This window comes from Coenobita brevimanus, chromosome 52 (assembly GCF_032717465.1).
Source record: "Coenobita brevimanus isolate Jiangsu-jjx chromosome 52, ASM3271746v2, whole genome shotgun sequence".
NCBI classification, from domain to species: domain Eukaryota; kingdom Metazoa; phylum Arthropoda; class Malacostraca; order Decapoda; family Coenobitidae; genus Coenobita; species Coenobita brevimanus.
Window position 1 is genome coordinate 32,444,046 of NC_137005.1, and position 21,793 is coordinate 32,465,838.

Genomic DNA, 21,793 nt, shown 5'->3' on the forward strand with positions numbered 1-21,793 from the left:
ACTCTTCCTAATGTGTAAGGGTAACTATGCCACTATTTCCTTCTCCAAAACACTGCCCCAGGTGAAACAACATCGTACATCAAATTCCATAATTCATTTGCCTCTCCTACTTTCTCATCCCCAGAGTCGTTAATGCTTGAATGAGATGTAGTGGATAGAACAGTTTATTATAAGCTCTGTGTGAATGATAACATGCACCTCAGTCCAATATGTTGTTCAAGCTCCTACGAATCTAGTTTTAAAGAGAGACAGGAGAGGCGATAGGACTTAGTAGTTGACTAAATTTCTCATCACAGCCAGTCAGACACACACACCACCTGCACCCACATACACCACGGTGCCTGCATTTCTCAATATGGACGCACACATTAGTATTATGTAGAACCAATAAGAAATCCACCATAAGACTCACTATCATTGGGGGTAGTGCAATGACTAAGTGCTTTGTAATTTGACAAAGTAAAGATCTCATTCCAGTGCTTATAATAGATATGAAACTGATAATTTATAGGATTCTGAATATCAAGTCTGTAGATTTTAGAATGTTCACGTTCGTAGAGTTTTAAATGTTCAAGTTCGTAGATTTCTCGTGCAAGGCAAATTAACCACTCCCGTCCGGTTGACATGTATATATGTCTTCCCGGGGCCATCCGGGGGTCATGTATACATGATCTAGTGTTTTGTAGTATTATTGTTATTGTATTATTATTATTATTACTACGATTACAGCAATTTATTATACTCATAATATATTATACTATAATATTATATTATAGTTTTAGCTGAGAAAATATGGTTTAAATAAAGGTGATTTTTTAGAAAAACACCATCTGGTAGTTTGGGTGGTGAAAACAATCCCTGGACGTGATGGGTTAATAGCATGGTAGTGTTTTTTTTAATGTGGTTGGGCTGGAAAGAGGAAATATAGCAAGTTAAAATCACGGTTAAGAAAGAAGAATAGTGTATTTTGAGTTGATAATCATAGTTGTCATGTAATTTTGTGTTTGTATGCAAAAAATTAAGTCAACTGAAACTTGCAAATGTGAGTTATGGCAGGCTAAAAACTTGAAAAAACGCACAATTTTGTTGATCTTCTCCATTTTGTTGTTGTTGTTCTACTCAGTTCCTTAGCTCACTTAACCTGAGAAACTACAGTACATACATCGTATAAGAAACCCTCCATAAGACTCTCTATCACTGGAGGTAGAGCAGTGACTAAGCACTTTGCAAAGAAAGCAAACTTGCCGTCAAGCATGCAGTTGCCATTACCTAGCATACGAAGGTCAAGCATGCCATCTTTATAGGTATACACATGCACAGTTCTGTTTCCAAGTAACACATAACTGCAAATGTTCAATGTAGAGAGTTTCACTTTTCAATTCAGAAGTAGCAGAAGAAGAAGTCCCCGAAGTTTGATCCCCTCCCCCACCGCTATAGAGGCCAGGGAGGTTGGGGCGGCTGCAAGTATATCATAAGAAGCCGTAGTTATTTTTGCTCCCAAACCACAACTTCACATCAGTGATGCTTTTCAATGCTGTGGATGCACATCAGGAAAACTAACTTTTATTTAAAGAAAACTTACGTATATATAATATACACACCCATACCCTGACTTCCGGCAGTGATGTGTAACAGTGAGAGCACTGGGTCAGTATGTCAGATTTCGAAGCAATTTTACACATAAGATACTGAAGAAAAGCCACAGATGCATTGCAGGCCAAAACTAAAACTTTTATATGCCTTAATCAGTAGTGACTGACACAGAAGCACTGTAGGTAATATATTTATCCTCATAAACAATGATGTTGCTAAAATATGAAACATCAAACATCACATGCAGGAAGGTAAGGTGGGTGGGACGAACGGTTCGAGATGCGTCTGGGCAACTGACAGGCAGGCAGCTGGCAGTGCACCAAGTGGGCTTGGGACTGGGCAGGGGGATGGGAAGGGAGACAAGCAGGGGTGGGGGAGGGAGGATGGAGGGATGACAAGGAGAGTTGTGTGCGCCAACACATCAAGTTCAGGTACAATCATTTCAAACCTAGGGAGGAGTGAAGTGTTCAGACTAGCGAATCGATGGCTGTTAGGATAGTGCAAATGTTTCCCCATTTATTTTGTTTGGTCTAGAAAATCGTCAGTTATCAATGAGTCGGAAATCGAGGTATGGGTGTGTGTACACATATTATATATATATATATATATATATATATATATATATATATATATATATATGGAGCCTCTGTGGTACAGTGGAAAAGTGTGCTTTTTCGTACACTGAAGAACGAGTGTTCTTCCGGCCATGTACTACTCTGGCAGATATAAGGGGTGCTGTGGTTGAACCAGTGTCGCATAGTATAAAATATTCTTGCACCCAGTCAGCTTGTGTGAGCCGATTACACTTGGTTCACAGAGTACAGACATATCCAAAGCCACTCCAACACTACAATTACACTTACAAGCACTTCTCACCCTATGTACAATCTCTACTAGACAGCCTAAGCCACTTGGTAGAGATACATGAGATGTATCGTTCCCACTTCGGTCGGGGATAGGCTGGTCCAGCAGTGGACACTCAAACGGCTCATGATGATGAGGATATATATATATATATATATATATATATATATATATATATATATATATATATATATATATATATATATATATATATTGTTATGGAACAGAGAAAGATAATGTACACATTAAGTGAGAATACTAATAATCACTACTGTCCCGTAAAGGTCCGGGTTCAAAACAAAAGAGTTAGGTAAAATTACAAGTTAAAGTTTAATGCTCAAACTAACAACAAAACATTCAGGACTCATAAAGATAATGTAATGGCAAAAAACAGGTTAAATATATGGTTAACTGCAATAGCCTCTATTAACACAAAATTAGCATGAGTAAATTTACCTAAGTCAGCCCTAATAAAATGAAAATATACTGGGTAATGCTCAGTTAATGCCAGATAAATTATTACAGATACAAACTATTATTCACACACACACCACAAAGCCAGTCAGGAGACAGGACGTGTGTGCTGGGCAATCCCCAGGTCCTGTCCTCCCCACTTACTGTTTTTTAAACAGCCCATACACCACTGACCGGGCTAATGTATGGCCCGGCCTGCACTATATGTGCAGGGAATCTTTCAACAACAACAACAACAACAACTATTATTAACACTGGCTGACAATATGAATTGCAAAAACTTTACTAGGCCTACAAATCAACACCTTCTGCTATACAGTACAAGAACAAAATGTAATAACACTTATACTCAAATTACACAGCTGCTAGATGGTTGGAGACTTCCTGAGCACTCACAATAATAACTGTACAGGGGAGGACAGATATGTGAACAAAATGAGGAGCAGATCTAAGTGGCAATTAATGTAGAGACTGAGCTCATTATATAGGGGCCGGCAGAGCTTGATACAACTTGTAAGAAGGACGTGCAAATGAAGCCATGGGGGACAAAGAGCTGACAATCCTGCTCTGAACAACAGAAAGGACGACTTACTCTACTATAACGGTAGAAGGGGGGAGTGAGGTAGAACACGCTCGTGATCAAACAGGCAGCATACTGTACGTTAGAATTACACAAAGGATGATGAAATCATAGGCTATGTAACACCTCCCCACTAAGAAAAAAGAAATTTACAAAGGAAATTTCTTATTACTCTAAAACAATCTGTCTAAAGTCTAGATAAGCAATCTGCAATAACATTTTCTTTCCCCTTGACATGTTGTATGTCTAATGAATACTCCTGAAGAAGTAGACTCCATCTTGTCAATCTCTGATTTTTATCTTTAAACTTACTAAGGAATTTCAGTGGGTTATGATCGGTATAAATGACTATGGGGTCAAAACCAGAACACAAATAAAATGAAAAATGCTGTAAACCCAAAATCAAGGCCAAAAGCTCTTTCTCAATAGTTGAGTAGTTCTTTTGAGGTGGAGTGAACTTCTTACTGTAATAAGATACAGGGTGTTCAATACCCTGATCATCCTCTTGCAGCAAAACAGCCCCAGCTCCTGTATCACTTGCGTCAACAGCCATCTTAAAAGGCTTAGCAAAATTTGGAGTAGCAAGCACTGGCTGACTTAATAGGATAGCTTTAAGTTTGTTGAAAGAGGATTCACAGTTATCGGTCCAGACAAATTTAACTCCCTTTTTCAGTAGGTCTGTAAGTGGTGATACAAGAATAGAAAAGTTAAGAACAAATTCTTGTAATAACGTACTATTCCCAAAAATCTTTGTAGCTCTTTCTTACTTTTAGGTCTGGGAAGATCACTTATAACCTGAACCTTAGCTCCTGGTGGTGCAACATGTCCATCACCAATTACATACCCAAGGTACTGAACTTTAGCTTGACCAGACTCACACTTTGATAAATTAGCTACAAGATTAGCCTGAACCAAACGCTCAAGAAATTTACTGACATGGCATAGGTGATCTTTCCAGTTCTCATTGAAGATTAATACATCATCAATATAAACAACACACCCTGCCAAACCCTCTGTTACAACATTCATGAGCTTCTGAAATGTGGCTGGTGCATTCTTCATACCATATGGCATTACAGAACATGCAAAAGTCTTCCCTAGTGTTACAAAACATGAGATCTCCCTAGCACGTTCAGTCATAGGTACTTGCCAGTATCCCTTTAACAAATCAAACTTACTTATGTACCTAGCCTTTCCGATCTTGTCTATGCAATCTTCCACGCGAGGGAGAGGGTAAGTGTCTGTTTTGGTTATCTGATTAACACGTCTGTAGTCAATGCAAAGCCGCTGTGACCCACCTGGCTTAGGGACTAGAGTGACAGAAGAACTCCACTCGCTCTGACAGGGCTCAATCATCTTGTGGTCCAACAGGTAGCCAAGCTCCTTCTCGATGATAGGAACTTTCACTGGGTTCACACGGTAAGGAGGCAGTTTAATTGGCTTTCCCTCTCCAACATCGACATCATGCATCAACACAGTGGTTCTTCCTGGAGTGGCACGGAACACTTGCGGGTACTCCTGCAGTAATGCCGAAAACTCCTGCCTTTCCTCCTGAGGTAGATGAGAAAGCTTAGTCTGGAGATCATTCATGATATCAGGATTCTTTTCCAAACTATCACTCAGGCTCATACTGCATGGGAGAGCTTCACTTACAGACTCGGGTGGAACAGCTACAGTGCAGACTGGGTTATTTTCGTCCCGCCTGTGATATAACTTTAGCATGTTGATGTGACATAGTTGCTTGTTCTTTCTACGATCTGGTGTGGCGATGACATAGTTGACATCACTGAGTTTCTTCTCCACGAAATAAGGACCACTAAACTTGGCTTGAAGAGGTTGCCCATGAACTGGTAGCAGAATCAAAACCTGATCTCCTGGCTGAAAGTGGCGTAACCTGGACTTCGTATCATACCAAGTCTTCATCTTCTCCTGAGCAGCTCCTAAATTCCCTCTCGCCAGCTGTAAAGCAGTGGACAGCCGTTCTTTGAACTTCATCACATACTCCAGCAGGTTGACGTCATCTTCCTCCGACAGCCAGCATTCCTTGAGTAGCTTAAGGGGTCCTCTTACTTCATGGCCAAACAGTAGTTCAAAAGGTGAGAAGCCCAGTGATTCATTTGGAGATTCTCTTGCAGCAAACACAACGAATGGAAGACCTTTATCCCAGTCTTTCTGATGTTCCAAACAGTATTTCTTGAGCGTCGATTTGAGTGTTTGATGATATCTCTCCAACGCTCCTTGGGTCTGGGGATGCTAAGCTGAAGACGTGATCTGGGTGATGCCCAACTCTTTCAGAGACTGCTTGAAAACATTTGACATGAAATTACTTCCCCAATCTGACTGTACCTCCTTGGGCAGTCCAAACTTTGTGAAGAACCCTAGCATTTCCTTAACCACGTTCTTTGCTGAGATATTTCTAAGTGGAATGGCTTCAGGATAACGAGTAGCCATATCAATCAGGGTCAACACATAAGAAAATCCTGAAGAAGTCTTAGGAAGAGGGCCCACAATATCCACCAACACACGGGTGAAAGGCGCCTCAAAAGGAGGAATGGGAACTAGAGGTGCAACCTTTTCGGTCTGATTACACTTCCCCACAACTTGACAGGTGTGACAAGACTTACAATACCAGGAAACATCCCTGAAGATACCTGGCCAGTAGAAGTGTTTCAAAATGCCTGCCACAGTCTTCCTCACTCCAAGGTGTCCTGCCAAACTGGAATCAGGAGCCACTCTAATGATATCCTGCCTACAAACACGAGGGATGACAACTGGATGTACAACCTCCCATTCACAGTCGGCTGATACTGTTGGGGGTCTCCACTTCCTCATAAGTACTCCTGACTTTATATAATAACAAGTAGAATCACCAGCTGACTCTTCCTCACTGCAAGCAGAGTTAGCTAGACCTTTCAACTCAGGGTCAGCAACCTGCATCTCAACCAACTCTTGACGAGACAAATTATCAACACTACGGGGTACTGCCTCATCTGGTGAGTGGTCCAAATTAGCAAGAACAGTGTCAGCTAGGATAACATCATCATCATCATTATCCTCTAAATCACCAGTAACTTTAGACTTAGCCCTAGTGACAGCACATGCAGGGAACACATCAGGGACATCACAATCCTGGGTCGGAGCCACTGGCTCACTAGACAACTGAGGAGCTGGACACACTTGACTTCCACCAATATCATTTCCAAGTAAGAAAGTTACACCTGACATTGGGAGTGTCTCAACCAACCCAACCATAACGGAACCATTAACAAAACCAGACTCTAAATTCACTCTGCACAGAGGGACAGAGAAGTAATTATTCCCTACACCTTGTAAGATTACAGTTTCATCAGAGGAATTAACATTAGAGCCTAGAACACTGGTCAGCATAAGGGATTGGCAAGCACCTGTATCACAATATATTTTAACTGATTTCCTGTCATTACTGTCCAGAGGACTGACAAAACCATCAGACAGGAAATTAGCACATAAACTCTTGAGAGTGTCACCCACGTTACTGCTCAAAAGAGGAGCTCCATCACGGGAATTTAAGTTACCCCTCAAAGCAGGTTCAGTTAACTCAGTTAAAGAATTCTGGGAACTCTCAAGGGTGGACACTAGTACAATTGACTGAATATTTAAAGACTCCTTTTTGTTCACATCACGCTGTCTCCTGAAACATTTCTCCGTAGTATGACCAAGCTTACTACAATAAGTACATTTACTTTTCTGAAATCTAGAGGTGAAGCTGGTATTTACTTCCTGAGAAACATCATCTTTATTCTCTTTCCTGTTACCTGTACCCTGAGTAGAGGCAACGTACTTACTCTCAGCTTTCCCTTTTTAGAATATCTCTTGTGAGTGAGAACATATTCATCAGCTAAAACTGCAGCATCAGACAAATTATCTATTCTTTTCTCATCAAGATATAGGCTTACATCTTTATAAATACACCTTTTGAAGTCCTCCAGCAAAATCATCTGCTTAAATTTACCAAAATCAGAATCCACATTCTTAGAATTTAACCACTGCTCTAACAGATCTTCTTTGATTTTTGCATACACAACATGGGATTGCTTATCTTGCTTGTAAGTTGTCCTAAATTTTACTCTATAAGCTTCAGGAACAAGCTCATAGGCCTTAAGAATCAAGCTCTTAACTACATCATAATTATCAGATTGATCCTGAGGCAAAGATGCATAAGTTACTTGAGCTTTAACGGTGAGAACAGTTTGAAGGAGTACTGGCCAATACTTTTTGGGCCAATTAAAACCTGTAGCTACCCTCTCAAACAACTGAAAATACTTTGTTAAATCAGATTCATTAAAAGGAGGGACAAGTTTAACATTTTTAGCCACATCAAAATCATCAGAGCTAGATGATCCAGTTCCACTTTGTTTCATGCGATACTCATGGCCTGCCTGAATCCTAGCAAGTTCAACTTGTGCCTGAAACTCAGCCTTCTTAGCACGAGCCTGAAACTCAGCCTCCTTAGCATTTGCCTGAAATTCAGCCTCCTTAGCATGAGCCTCCTGCAGGGCTAGCTGTAACTTAGCTAATTCAATCTGCATTTGCTCATTTGGAGGAGTTACATTAAACAAGCTTCCATTAATGATGGCAACAATTTGATCTTTACAATGATGAGAGCGAACATCAATTCCCAATTGTTGAGCAACAAGCTTAAGTTCATTCTTTGTTCTGTTTTCTACATCACACACTGTTTGCACATTTGACAAACAATCTTTGGCCTCATCAAGTGTAGTAATAGTAGACATGATGAATAAATCACAGTCACAAAATATGAAGCAATATCCTTATGATAATATCCTGAATATCCTGGCGAGGTCGCCAAATTTATGTTACGGAACAAAGAAAGATAATGTACACATTAAGTGAGAATACTAATAATCACTACTGTCCCGTAAAGGTCCAGGTTCAAAACAAAAGAGTTAGGTAAAATTACAAGTTAAAGTTTAATGCTCAAACTAACAACAAAACATTCAGGACTCATAATGTAATGGCAAAAAACAGGTTAAATATATGGTTAACTGCAATAGCCTCTATTAACACGAAATTAGCATGAGTAAATTTACCTAAGTCAGCCTAATAAAATGAAAATACACTGGGTAATGCTCAGTTAATGCAAGGTATATTATTACAGATACAAACTATTATTAACACTGGCCGACAATATGAATTACAAAAACTTTACTAGGCCTACAAATCAACACCTTCTGCTATATAGTACAAGAACAAAATGTAATAACACTTATACTCAAATTACACAGCTGCTAGATGGTTGGAGACTTCCTGAGCACTCACAATAATAATTGTACAGGGGAGGACAGAGATGTGAACAAAATGAGGAGCAGATCTAAGTGGCAATTAATGTAGAGACTGAGCTCATTATATAGGGGCCGGCAGAGCTTGATACAACTTGTAAGAAGGACGCGCAAATGAAGCCATGGGGGACAAAGAGCTGACAATCCTGCTCTGAACAACAGAAAGGACGACTTACTCTACTATAATGGTAGAAGGGGGGGAGTGAGGTAGAACACGCTCGTGATCAAACAGGCAGCACACTGTACGTTAGAATTACACAAAGGATGATGAAATCATAGGCTATGTAACAATATATATATATATATATATATATATATATATATATATATATTAGTGATATATGAGATACCACATTTTAGAGCTCCGCTGAGGCGGAGGTGGAGCCAGATATCTATTGCTCATAACATGTGGTTGCGGATAAAACTGCGAAGGTTAAGATATTTATTTTTGCCGACACGGATACTACTGCGGATTATTTTAACCTCCATGTCCGTGGTTGCAGACACAGACACGGATTTTTTTTACACATTATTAAATAGTATTGACTTTAGTCCAGATATACCAATATATTAACATGGCACATGTAACTATTGCGACAGAGAGAGAGACAGAGAGAGAGAGAGAGAGAAACAATGAGAGCCGGAGGGAGGAAGACAGCTTATAGAGAAGAAAAACAGAAAGAGGAACAGGGACTGGTAGGTGAGAGGAACAGAGAGGAGAGTTGTGGATGAAAAGGAGAGAGAAAAATGATTATGACAAAAAGAGAAAGGAGAAATATTGAATGGGTGGAGATCAGCAACCTCTGCGGTTCTTTGACGCGGAGGCGGATTATTATGTGGAACTTTTATTACCTGAAAACGCGGTGGCAGATAATGATGTGGAGCTTTTGTTGTCTGAAGACGCGGATGCGGATAGTAATACAAACATTATTTTCACTGCAGAGGCTCCGCGGAGGCGGAGGCGGATAGCTGATACATGAATAATATATATATATATATATATATAGAGAGAGAGAGAGAGAGAGAGAGAGAGAGAGAGAATGAGAGAGAGAGAGAGAGAGAGAGAGAGACATCCGTGTATATATATATATATATATATATATATATATATATATATGTGTGGGTGTGTGTGTGTGTGTGTGTGTGTGTGTGTGTGTGTGTGTGTGTATGTGTGTGTGTGTGTGGCTGAATCAGTAGAGAGTCTGCCTGCAGTCCTATTGGACCCAGGTTCGAATCCCGGCTGGAACAGGGAACAGTTTCAGGATTTGAATTTCATAAATACAGACTTTCCTGATCTACCAGAAGACCTGCCGACATGTAAAAGTACCCCTGCTAACACCAATACACCATTCCTGTATAAGACAGCCCTATCATGTATTCAATATGGATGGTGGGTGTTAATGCCGAAGTGCTGATATGTGGAGGTGTAGGAGGACTACTGGGTCTTGGTATAGGCCACTGCTCCTGAAGCCTTTGCACATAGTTGCATATATATATATATATATATATATATTGCCAGATGCCTCAATCCCGTTTGGGGTGGCCACAAACAAATCGCCTCCAAGTCTCCCTGTCCCCCGCCATTTCACTCCCCTGCTCCCAACTCACACCCCCCTCTCTCATATACCTCTCCATCCCATCTCTCCATCTCATCCTCGGCCTCCCCCTCCCTCTTTCCCCCTCCACCTCACTCACATACACTCTCTTCGTCAGTCTTTCACCCTCCATCCTCTCCATATGGCCAAACCACCTCAGTGTGTTCCTCATAACGCTTCCTATTACATCCACATCCACACCACAACGCTCCTTTATATCCTCATTCGTCAGCCTGTCTCTCCATGTGACTCCACAGGCTCCTCTTAAATAACTCATTTCCACGGCTCTCACTCTTGACTTGTGTCCTTCCAACAACGTCCAAGCTTCACTTCCGTACGTTAGAGTTGGTATCACAATACTGTCATGTAGTAACTTTTTCACTTCCATGCTCACTTCCCTGTTTCTTATCACTGTTTTCAAAGAACCAGCAACCCTTCTTCCCTGCTGTACCCTTTCAAGCACTTCACCCTCCAAACCTCCATCCTTACTCATCACACTACCCAAGTACTTAAACGTACTCACATTTTCCAATTCCTCACCATCCAACCTCTCTGTACATTCACTGACTTCACCTCTCTCAAACACCATCACTTTACTCTTCCCTACATTCACCTTTAGATTCCGTTTCTTACACACTCTCTCAAACTCATCCACCAAGCCTTGCAGCTCCCCTTCGTCTTCACTCAACAACACGGTATCATCTGCAAACAACAGTACAGGGAGTTTCCAAACACTATCCTCTCTCACCAGGGCCACTCCAACATCCACTACCCTACCTTGTACCTCTCTCATTACCCCATCCATGTACAGATTGAACAACCATGGAGACATGACACATCCCTGTTTCAACCCAACTTTCAAAGAGAAAAATTCACTTAGTTCACCATCCACACGCACTGCAGCCTTCGCACCATCGTACATACTCTTCACAGCATTCAACAACTTCCCATCTATTCCATATATTCTTAACACTTTCCACAATCCTAGTCTATCCACCCTGTCATATGCTTTCTCCAAATCCATGAAAGCCGCATACAACTTTTTTCCCTTCTCTAGAAACTTTTCCACTAAAGATCTGAGAATGAATATCTGATCTACACAACCTCTTCCCTTCCTAAAGCCTCCCTGTTCTTCTCCAACTAATTTCTCTGTTCTTTCTCTAACTCTGTCAGTAAGTATCCTACCATACACTTTTCCTATTATACTAAGAAGACAAATGCCCCTATGATTACCACACACTTCTTTTTCCCCTTTTCCTTTGTACAAGGGAATAATTATACCTGACTTCCAATCCTCCGGGACTCTACCTTCCTCCCAGGCCAATCTGCACATCTTCCACATCCATTCTACTACTATCTCTCCCCCATGCTTCAGCATTTCACCACACACTCCATCAATTCCTGGGGCTTTCCCTGATTTAACTTTCTTCATTGCTTCCACAACTTCTATCCTACTGATTTCTTCCTGTCTTCTCACCTCCCTCCTTCTTCCAGCCATTCCCCAGCCACTTATACTTGCATTACTTCCATCCTCCACGTTCAACAATTCCTTAAAGTTTTCTCTCCATCTGCTCACTTTTTCTCCCTTCTCCACTAGTAATCTACCATTTTTATCTTTCACTCCCCTGCTAACTTCACTTCCACCCTGTCTTACTCTCTTCACCTCTTTCCAGAACATTTTCTTACAGTCCCTCCACTTTACACTCAAATTCCTTCCAAATTCCTCATCCACTCTCTTCTTACTCTCTCTTACTAATCTTTTCACCTCTCTCTTTCTTTCTACATATAACTCTCTCTTCCACCTCTCAACTTCTTCCAGCCCCTATTTCTCATCCATTCATTGTATGCTTTCTTCTTTTGTGCCACAGCCCGTTTCACCTCTTCAGTCCACCACGCTGTTCCTTGCACCCCCCTCCGTCTTCTCTTCCTTCCACACACCATATCACATGCTGCACATATTTCTTCTGTAAATATTCTACACACACCTTCCACGTCCCCCATCTGCTCCAACTCATATTTGCCCAATCGTTCCTCCACTTCTCTCTTATACTCTGCCTTTTTCTCATCCTCTTGTAACCTTTCCACTCTCCTTGCAACTACTCCTTCCTCTCGTCTTTCCCTTCTTCTATTCCTCCATCTTACTTGAACTTTAACTCTGGCCACCACCAAGTAGTGGTCAGAAAGTCCACTCCCCCAACCTCTATAAACTCTTGCATCCAATATACATCTTCGCATCCTTTCATCCACACACACATAATCAATCATTGCCTTCCTTTCACTCAATTCACCACCCACCCTTCTCATCACTCGCCATGTATACCTGTGGATCATTTTATATATATTGTTAATGGCTTAGTTAACCCCAGTAGCGAATGGGTGATATATAAAATGAGTGATAACATAAGGAGACAGGCGAGCCGTTAAGAACAGTAAACCTTTTACTTCTCAGTTTTCGGATGGTAAGGGGTAACCCAAGTCCCCACGTGTATTTACTCAGCTGTCAACTTTGCCTTCTGGACTGATATCACACCAGATGTTTTTCTCACCAATTACACAGAAAATTCCTCTTGTCCTTGAAATACTGGGTGTAACATAATGTGGGAGGAGCAAAGTAGGGATGTTTGCCAATTAGAAGCCTTAATGGTGCTTTCGTCACGTTCTTGATGGCATGCAGTTGGTTTTGTGTGGAGTGTAAGAAACCCCCATTGGTAGCAAATGCCTCTATAGTTGCTGAGTGGCAGGAGATTATTTTTAAGACAGCCTAGTGGTTAATTAGCTGAGAAAGGCAGAGTAAGTCTGCTTTATAAGCTCAGGGAAACTGTGAAGAGACACATTTTGTCTCACTATTTTTGTACACACATTCCTGTAAATTTTGTCTCATTTTGTACACACTTTTTTTACACGTTTTGTCATTTTACACATTTACTGTCATGTTACACTTTTGTCATATTGTGTTGCACTTTTCCCCAACACTGCTCAGTACATAACTTTGATTACAAAACACACTGTTTGTGCACCATTTCCCATTTTTAGTTCAATCCTCCATTTACACTAGTGTGTGATTTGTATCTGGATTATTTCGCTGAAGTCTCCACGTTTCCTTGAGCTTTGGGAGAACTTAGCCTCCACTGAGTGTATTCTGGGTAGGTAAGAAATAACTTGTTTTATATTTGTATTCTGAGGCCTATATGAATCCTCCTTTTATAAAACGAACCCTGGTTTCTCCTTTGGTTGTGTATTTTATAGTGTACAGTAAAGTTCAGTTAGTTTTCTTGCATAGTTTACCTTATCCCTTTTAGTGATTAATTAACGGCTAAGAGTGCACCGTAATATACACCCCATAACAATTTGGCGACCTCCTGGCCAGGTTAGCTCTGTGTCATACTATTGGCACCCTTGGCCACATACACAGTACTTATTCTTACCTACTTAACTATAATCAGTAATTATGGCCCTAATGAGTGATAGTGATGCAGAAGCACTTTTGGATTTTGAGCCTTCCCCAACCAGAGTGAAAACACTCATAAAACACGAGCTCATATTGCTTGCCCAGGCCTTACAGTTGAGATTTCCTGCCTCAATCACTAAGAATAAGTTACTTGATTTAATATTGGACACCATGTTTGAGCAAAGTGAGTCCTCTATAGCTAGTTCTGAGCCATTTGATACTGCACAAGGTGTTGATCCTGAGCCTTTGGCACCGGAGATACCTGGCCCTAGTGATTATTCTGCTCTTGATACTGGTTAGAAAGTGCAACTTGAGTTAGCCAGAATTAAGCTGAGGGAACTAGAAGTGCAAGCAAATATGAGAGAACAAGAATGGAATGCTAAAATGAAGGAAATAGAATTACATTCACAAATGAGACAAAAGGAAATGGATCACAAATTCAGACTGAAGCACCCTGATAGTTTACCTAGAGCTAGTAGTTCATCTGCCAGGGAATCTTTTGATGTTGCTAGGAACATTAAGCTAGTAGCTCCCTTTAATGAGCAAGATGTCACTATGTATTTCCATATGTTTGAAAAGGCGGCAGGTCGTCTCTCGTGGCCAAAAGACTCTTGGACAGCACAGCTGCAGAGTGTTTTGAAAGGAAAGGCACAAGAGGCTTATATTTCTTTATCTGTTGATCAAAGTGCTAACTATGATTGTTTAAAAGATGCCACTCACAGAGCATATGAACATGTGCAAGAGGAATATAGGCTAAAATTCAGATCCACCTTTAATGAGAAAGACCAGACTCATGTGGAATATGCTAGAGTACTCACAGACTTATTTGATCAATGGTTGCATTCCAAGAAAGTTGATATCTGTAAACTTAAAGAATTAATAATCTTGGAGAACTTCCCTGGTATGATAGATAGGGATGTGGCTACATACCTAGTGGAAAAAGATTTAGATACCCTAGCTAAGGCTGCTGTTGTAGCAGATAACTATAGTATAATAATTACGCATGAACGTAAGCCTCAGTTATTTGTTAAGGGTAGGAGAGTGAACCAACCAGTTTTTGTGAACCGTTCTTCTGGTAAAGGCAAGTTAATGTCAAGTGGTACTAGTGGGAACAATGCAACCCCAGAGCATGTTAGTTCCACGAAAGTAAGTGAGGACAGTGTTGCCAGAGGGTCAAGAAAAAGTGTCAGGTTTTGCCAGTATTGCCAGAAAACGGGGCACTTGGAGGATTGGTGCTGGAGAAACGAGGGAAAAATTCTTCTGTAAAACCCGTTTCTCTGGTAAACTCTTGGGGATCTTTTGACCCCAACAGAGAGCAGCCACCCACAGATATTGTTAGCGGTAGTCAGACACAACCCCAGCAGATGCATATTGTTGATAAGGCCAGAGTGGAACTGTCATTGGTGGATAGACAGACTCCTGTAGAGCCATTGTTAGACACTAGTAAGACGGGAGCAGTGCAGCCGCCAGGTTCAGGTGAGAGTGGTAATAAGACTCCATTAGAGTGTTCTCCCCCAAGCAGTACTCAAAGTGACTCCTCCCCAGGTCATTCATTTGCTAACTTTATTTCTAAGGGGTTTAGTTTCAGTTGATGGAAAAGATGGTAAGGAAGTCACTATACTCAGAGACACAAGAGCTTCACAGTCACTAATGTTGAAGGGGATTTTTGATGCAGCTGACCCAAATGAATGTGTCTTGCTGCAGGGTTCCCCAAGTTGAGGTGAAGCTCCAGTCAGAGTTAGATACTGGTTCAGTACATGTAGGTGTTGTTGGCCAGCTTCCTGTACAAAGGGTCACTTTCCTTTTGGGTTATGACTTGGCGGGAGGACAGGTGAGTGCTGTTCCCTGCGTGTCAAAAACTCCCCTGAGTGAGGATAGGACTAAAGAGTTGGATGCTAAATTGTTTCCTGCATGTGTAGTAACTAGGGCTATGACAGCAAAAGCCAGCCATGAGAATGTTGACAGTAATGGGAGGGCAATGCCGATGGTGATATTGGGCTTGGTGATACCTTTTTGCCCAGTTAAATGACTCAGAGGTTGATGAGTCTCCCCAGACTGATGCAAGTGCAAAGTTAGCTGATATGCAAAGATCTGATCTAAAGATTGCCTTTTTAATTGACTCAGCAGTTAGGGAAGATGAATGTGAGTCTGAGTTGACAGAGTGTTATTTATTTAACGCCAAGCAACGTGTTAATACGAAGATGGAGACCTAGTGTTGTTCATGATAATGAGTGGGAGACTGTACATCAGGTGGTGGTTGCAAGACCCTAGAGGCAAGAAATTAATGTCCATTGCTCGTGACTCTTCTTTAGCAGGTCACTTAGTGGTGAGGAAGACTCTCTCCCTCATCTGGCAGCATTTTTACTGGCCTGGAATCCGTCGAGCTGTCTCCTGGTTCTGTAGGTCATGTCACACCTGTCAGCTAGCCGGTAACAGCAATAAGCCCATCCCTGTGGCTCCTTTGATTCGTCCACCTGTGTTTGAGGCCCCATTCCCTAGAGTCCTTGTGGACATTGTTGGCCCTTTGCCTAAAACCTCCTCAGGCCACCAGTACATCCTCACAATGTTAGGCATGGCCACTAGATTCCCTGAAGCCATTCCCTAGAGAAATATTTCAGCTAAATTGGTTGTAAAGGAGATTCTGACCTTCTTTACCCGTTTTGGTCTCTCTAGGGAAGTTCAGTCACGTCAAGATAGTAATTTTGATTCCAAACTGTTCAGACAAACCCTTAAGGAGTTAGGAATCTCACAGATCACTTCCTCATCATATCCTCCTCAGAGTCAGAGTGCATTAGAGAGGTATCACCAAACTTTGAAGAGTAGGTTCAGAAAACTATGTGTTGATGAAAAGGAATGGGACAAGTATTTGCCTTTCCTACTTTTTTGCCACCAGAGAGGCACGAACGAGTCCTTGGGCTACTCCCCATTCCAGTTAATCTTTGGCCTTGAAGTAAGAGGTCCTTTTAAACTCCTCAAAGAACAATGGGTCAAGGATAATGACCAAATTAACTTACTAGATTATGTGTCAAAATTTAAAGAAAGACTGGCCTATGGTATGGAAGTAGCCAGGGCACACTTGGAGTCCTCTCAGGAGAAGATGAAAAGGTGGTATGACCACTCTAAGAATGTTAGACACAGAGTGTTTCACCCAGATGATCAAGTTCTTGTCTTGCTTTCCATTCATGGTCAGCCTCTGCAGACAAGTTTTGCAGGCCCTTATATAGTGGAAAAGAAGGTAGGTGAAGTCAATTATGTCATTTTAACCCCAGACCGGAGGAAGGAACGAAGATTGTGCCATGTAAATATGTTGAAGGAGTACCACAGGGGAGACGTGGACCCCCCTAGTGCTGCATGCGTCGTGTCGGCTGTCGAGTTTGTGAACCCCCCTAGTGCTGCATGTGTGGTGTCGGCTGTCGAGTTGGTGAAGGACGAGAGCTGCCCTTTGACTTTGGACCAGACAACCAGTTGGAGAGAAAACCAGGATGCTTGGAGTACACTGACTGATAAACTCTCCCACTTGAGCGGTGTGCTGAGCTTGTTGCCCTTCTCAGGAAGTTCCCTGGTGTCTTTCGAGACACTCCAGGATGGAAGGAAGTGGCACAGCACGACGTGGACGTTGGAGATGCCAGCCCTGTAAAGCAGTCCCCCTACAGGGCTAGTCCTCAGAAGCAGACCATCATTCTAGAGGAACTGAACTACATGTTGCAGCAGGGGTTAATCGAGTCCTGTCAAAGTGAGTGGTGCTCCCCGGTCATAATGGTTCCAAAACCCGATGGGTCGCATCGCTTTTGTATTGATTATCGTAAAGTCAACTCCACTACCAAGACTGATACTTACCCACTTCCTAGAGTAGATGATTGTGTGACGCGATAAGCAGTGCTAAGTTTATTACAAAATTAGATTTAATGAAGGGATATTGGCAAGTCCCACTCACAGAAAGGGCCCAAGAAATTTCCTGTGTTTTGGTCGATGGCAGGACTCATAAATGTAAGGTCATGCCCTATGGTATGAAGAATGCTCCTGCCACTTTCCAAAGCCTGATGAATGATATTACCAAGGACTTGGATGGTTGTGTTACTTGTATTGATGATGTTATTTTTAGTGACACCTGGGAACAACACTTGAGCCAACTAGATGCCTTGCTGCAGAGACTGTCCTCTGCTAATTTTGTGCTTAATTTAACTAAATGTGAATTTGTGAGGGCTCGAGTGCAGTACCTAGGTTATGTGGTCGGTTTAGGCCAAGTGAGTCCACCTGATGTTAAAGTTCAGGCCATTGTCAATTCCCTCCAACCCAAAAATAAGAGAAAGTTGCAATGATTCTTGGGTATGGTAGGGTACTACAGACGTTTTGTCCTGAACTTCTTTGATCTCATGGCTCCCCTCACTGATTTTGTTAAGAAAAGGAGTCAAGTATGAGTGGAAACCAGAATGTGAGGAAGCCTATTCTAAAGTCAAAGCCATCCTGCCAAGTCACCCAGTGCTTCAAGCTCCAAATTATGATAAACCCACTGTTGATGCCAGTGGCCTAGGGGCTGGCGCAGTTTTGCTTCAGGATAATGATCAAGGCTTTGAGATGCCTGTGTGCTATTTTAGCACAAAGTTCAATAAGGCCCAGAGAAATTATTCAGTTATTGAGAAAGAACTCCTTGCACTCATACTTGCCCTTCAACACTTCTCTGTGTCTGTTGGATCAGGGTCAGATGATGTAGTAGTGTACACTGATCACCACCCTCTGAAATTTCTGTCCCGATTTAAGGACAAAAATCTTAGATTGACACGCTAGGCCCTATTTTTACTGGAATATTCCCTTGATGTAAGACATGTAAAAGGTGTTAGTAATGTTTTAGCAGATTACCTGTCCAGAACTTAACTGTACAATATCCAGAAACTTCGCCTTGGGAAATTTCTTCTCTCAGGAAGGGAGGTGTTACTGGCGAAGTTAACTCCAGTAGCGAATGGGTGAAATATAAATAAGTGATAATGTAAGGAGACAGGCGAGCAGTTAAGAACAGTATATCATTTCCTTATCAGTTTTGCGGACTGTAAGGGGTAACCCTAGTCCCCACGTGTATTTACCCAGCAGTCAACTTTGCCTTCTGGAGTGATCGAAATACTGGGTGTGACATAATGTGGGAGGAGCAACGTAGGGATGTTTGCCAATTAGAAGCCTAAATGGCACTTTCATCATGTTCTTGATGGCATGCAGTTGGTTTTGTGTGGAGTGTAAGAAACCCCCATTGGTAGCAAATGCCTCTATAGTTGCTGAATGGCAGGGGATTATTTTTAAGACAGCCTAGTGGTTTATTAGCTGAGAAAAACTGTGAAGGGACACATTTTGTAAAAAAAAATTTGGAACACACATTCCTGTACATTTTGTACACGTTTTGTCATTTTATACATTTACTGTCATGTTACACTTTTGTCATATTGTGTTGCACTTTTCCCCAACACTACTCAATACGTGACTTTGATTACAAAACGCACTGTTTGTGCACCATTTCCCATTTTTGGTTCAATCCTCCATTTACACTAGTGTGTGATTTATATCTGGATTATTTCTCTGAAGTCTCCACGTTTCCTCGAGCTTTGGGAGTACTTAGCCTCCACTGAGTGTATTCTGGGTAGGTAAGAAATAACTTGTTTTATATCTGTATTCTGAGGCCTATATGAATCCTACTTTTGTAAAACGAACCCTGGTTTCTTCTTTGGTTGTGTATGTTATAGTGTACAGTAAAGTTACTTTTCTTGCAAGGTTTACCTTATCCCTTTTGGTGATTAATTAACGGCTAAGAATGTACCGTAATATACACCCTCATAACAATATATATATATATATATATATATATATATATATATATATATATATATATATATATATATATATATATATATATATATATATATATATATATATATATATATATATATATTTGGGTTGTCCTCCTTACTAAGGAGGGAAAACTAATTCTGGATTATTTTGTTTGCTGGAAGTGTATGTTGTGAATTTAGATTTAACTCTTGAGACACCACATTTTAGCCGAGTTGGATGATATTTACTGGTGCCGCTTCTTACAAAAAGTTTGAGCCATATAAGCAAAATTGTTGTTGTGATAACCATTTTTGTTATTTGAAAAAGAGAAAGTGTTTGCTTTAGGCCTATTTTATTGGAGGCTACCTTCTCGTAATACCTGTATTTTTTTATTTTTTTTTCTGGGATTTGCTTTTTGAGTTATTATTAAGCACTTATTTGCTATGCCTGATGTGAAATTGCCAACGCCAGTAATGAAAAGCAGGAGCTTTTTGCAACCATTTCTGCCTGTGAACAATATCCAACAATGTATACTATTAACAGCCAAAGAATCCGCCAAGACCGAATCAAGAATTGGAGGGAATTTGCAGAATAGCTGATGAAATCATTCCAACTACTTGTGCCACTTGCAGTCCACGGGGATGAAGAATTAATTCCCGATGTAACAGGAGCAAATGTCACAGAACGCCTTCCATTTCTCGTCTCAGATGATGGAGTTTCAAAGCTTTTGAATATACCCAGTTTGGAATCAGGGACAGGAAAGGCCATGGCCAATGTCATCACTGAAACCTTGAATGACTGCAGTATATCTGAACCTGTGGTAGGAATGGCATTCGACACCACTGCCAGCAATACCGGATTGTGGACAGGGGCGTGGACCCTTATCCAACAACAGTTGCACAAGGATCTCCTCCACCTGGCTTGCCGGCATCACGTTTTTTAAATACTTCTTCAAAAGGCCATCACCATTTACTTTGGACGGTCATCTGGTCCCGACATTCACATATTCACGCAGTTCAAAGCCAACTTGAATACTATTGACACAACACACTTTCAGACCTTTAGTGACAATGAGGAAATGTCAGTGATTGATAGTAAGCAAAGTGATGAGCCCATAGCTTTCTGTATGAAACAGTTGCAAGAAAACCAACCTCGAGATGAATATCGAGAACTGCTAGAACTGTCCAGTGTTGTCTTGGTTGGTGTACCGCCCCATGGAACACGGTTTCAACACCCTGGTGCTTGCCACCATGCCAGATGGATGACTAAAGTTATATACAGCATCAAAGTCTATCTTTTTCATCATCAGACAAGCATCACACTGAAGCAAGGCCGAGGACTGAAATGGTTTGTTGTGTTCATCATGAAGCAATATCTGAAATCATTGTTCATGGCAACAATAGCAGTTCTAGCTCCAGCAAACGATCTGAGGCTTCTCCAGGAATTATCACTTTATCCTGGTAAGGACATCTGACAAGTCAGTGTGAGACAATTTGGTCGTCACTTGTGGTATTTGTCAGAGCAAATAGTTGGATTGGCCTCTTTTTATCCAACTGTTTACCCTAAAGAGATGCGAAAAATGGTGATGGCTCTTAACGAAGAAGGAAGCAAAGATCAACTAAAGATAGCAACAGTTGAGCTTGAGGTGACAGCAATGAATCAGAAAACAGTTTCAAATTTTGAGACCATTAACATCAAGAAGATCTTCATGCTGCTTGGCCTTCCTCATTCATTCCTAGAATTCGATCCATCCACATGAGAAACTCGTGAGGATTACAAGGAAGCCGAGCGCATCGTCCGGGGGCTACAGGTAACAAATGACTACGGAAAGAGGGGTAGCACTGATACATGAGTTTAATCCAGTGTTGACCAAGAACGAAGATCAACGGCAGTATCTTCTCCAGGCCTTTGAGCAACACAGGGAAGTGTCGCCAGATGCGAAGAAGGCTACAGCTGGCAACAATTAAAAGCCATAAAACTAGGCAACAATGAGTGCGAGTTGGGTTCCCGTGATACCACCCCCAGTGAGGGGCTAATATTCTGCAAAGAGGGAGACCTAAGTAACCCAATGGCATATTAACATTACGCC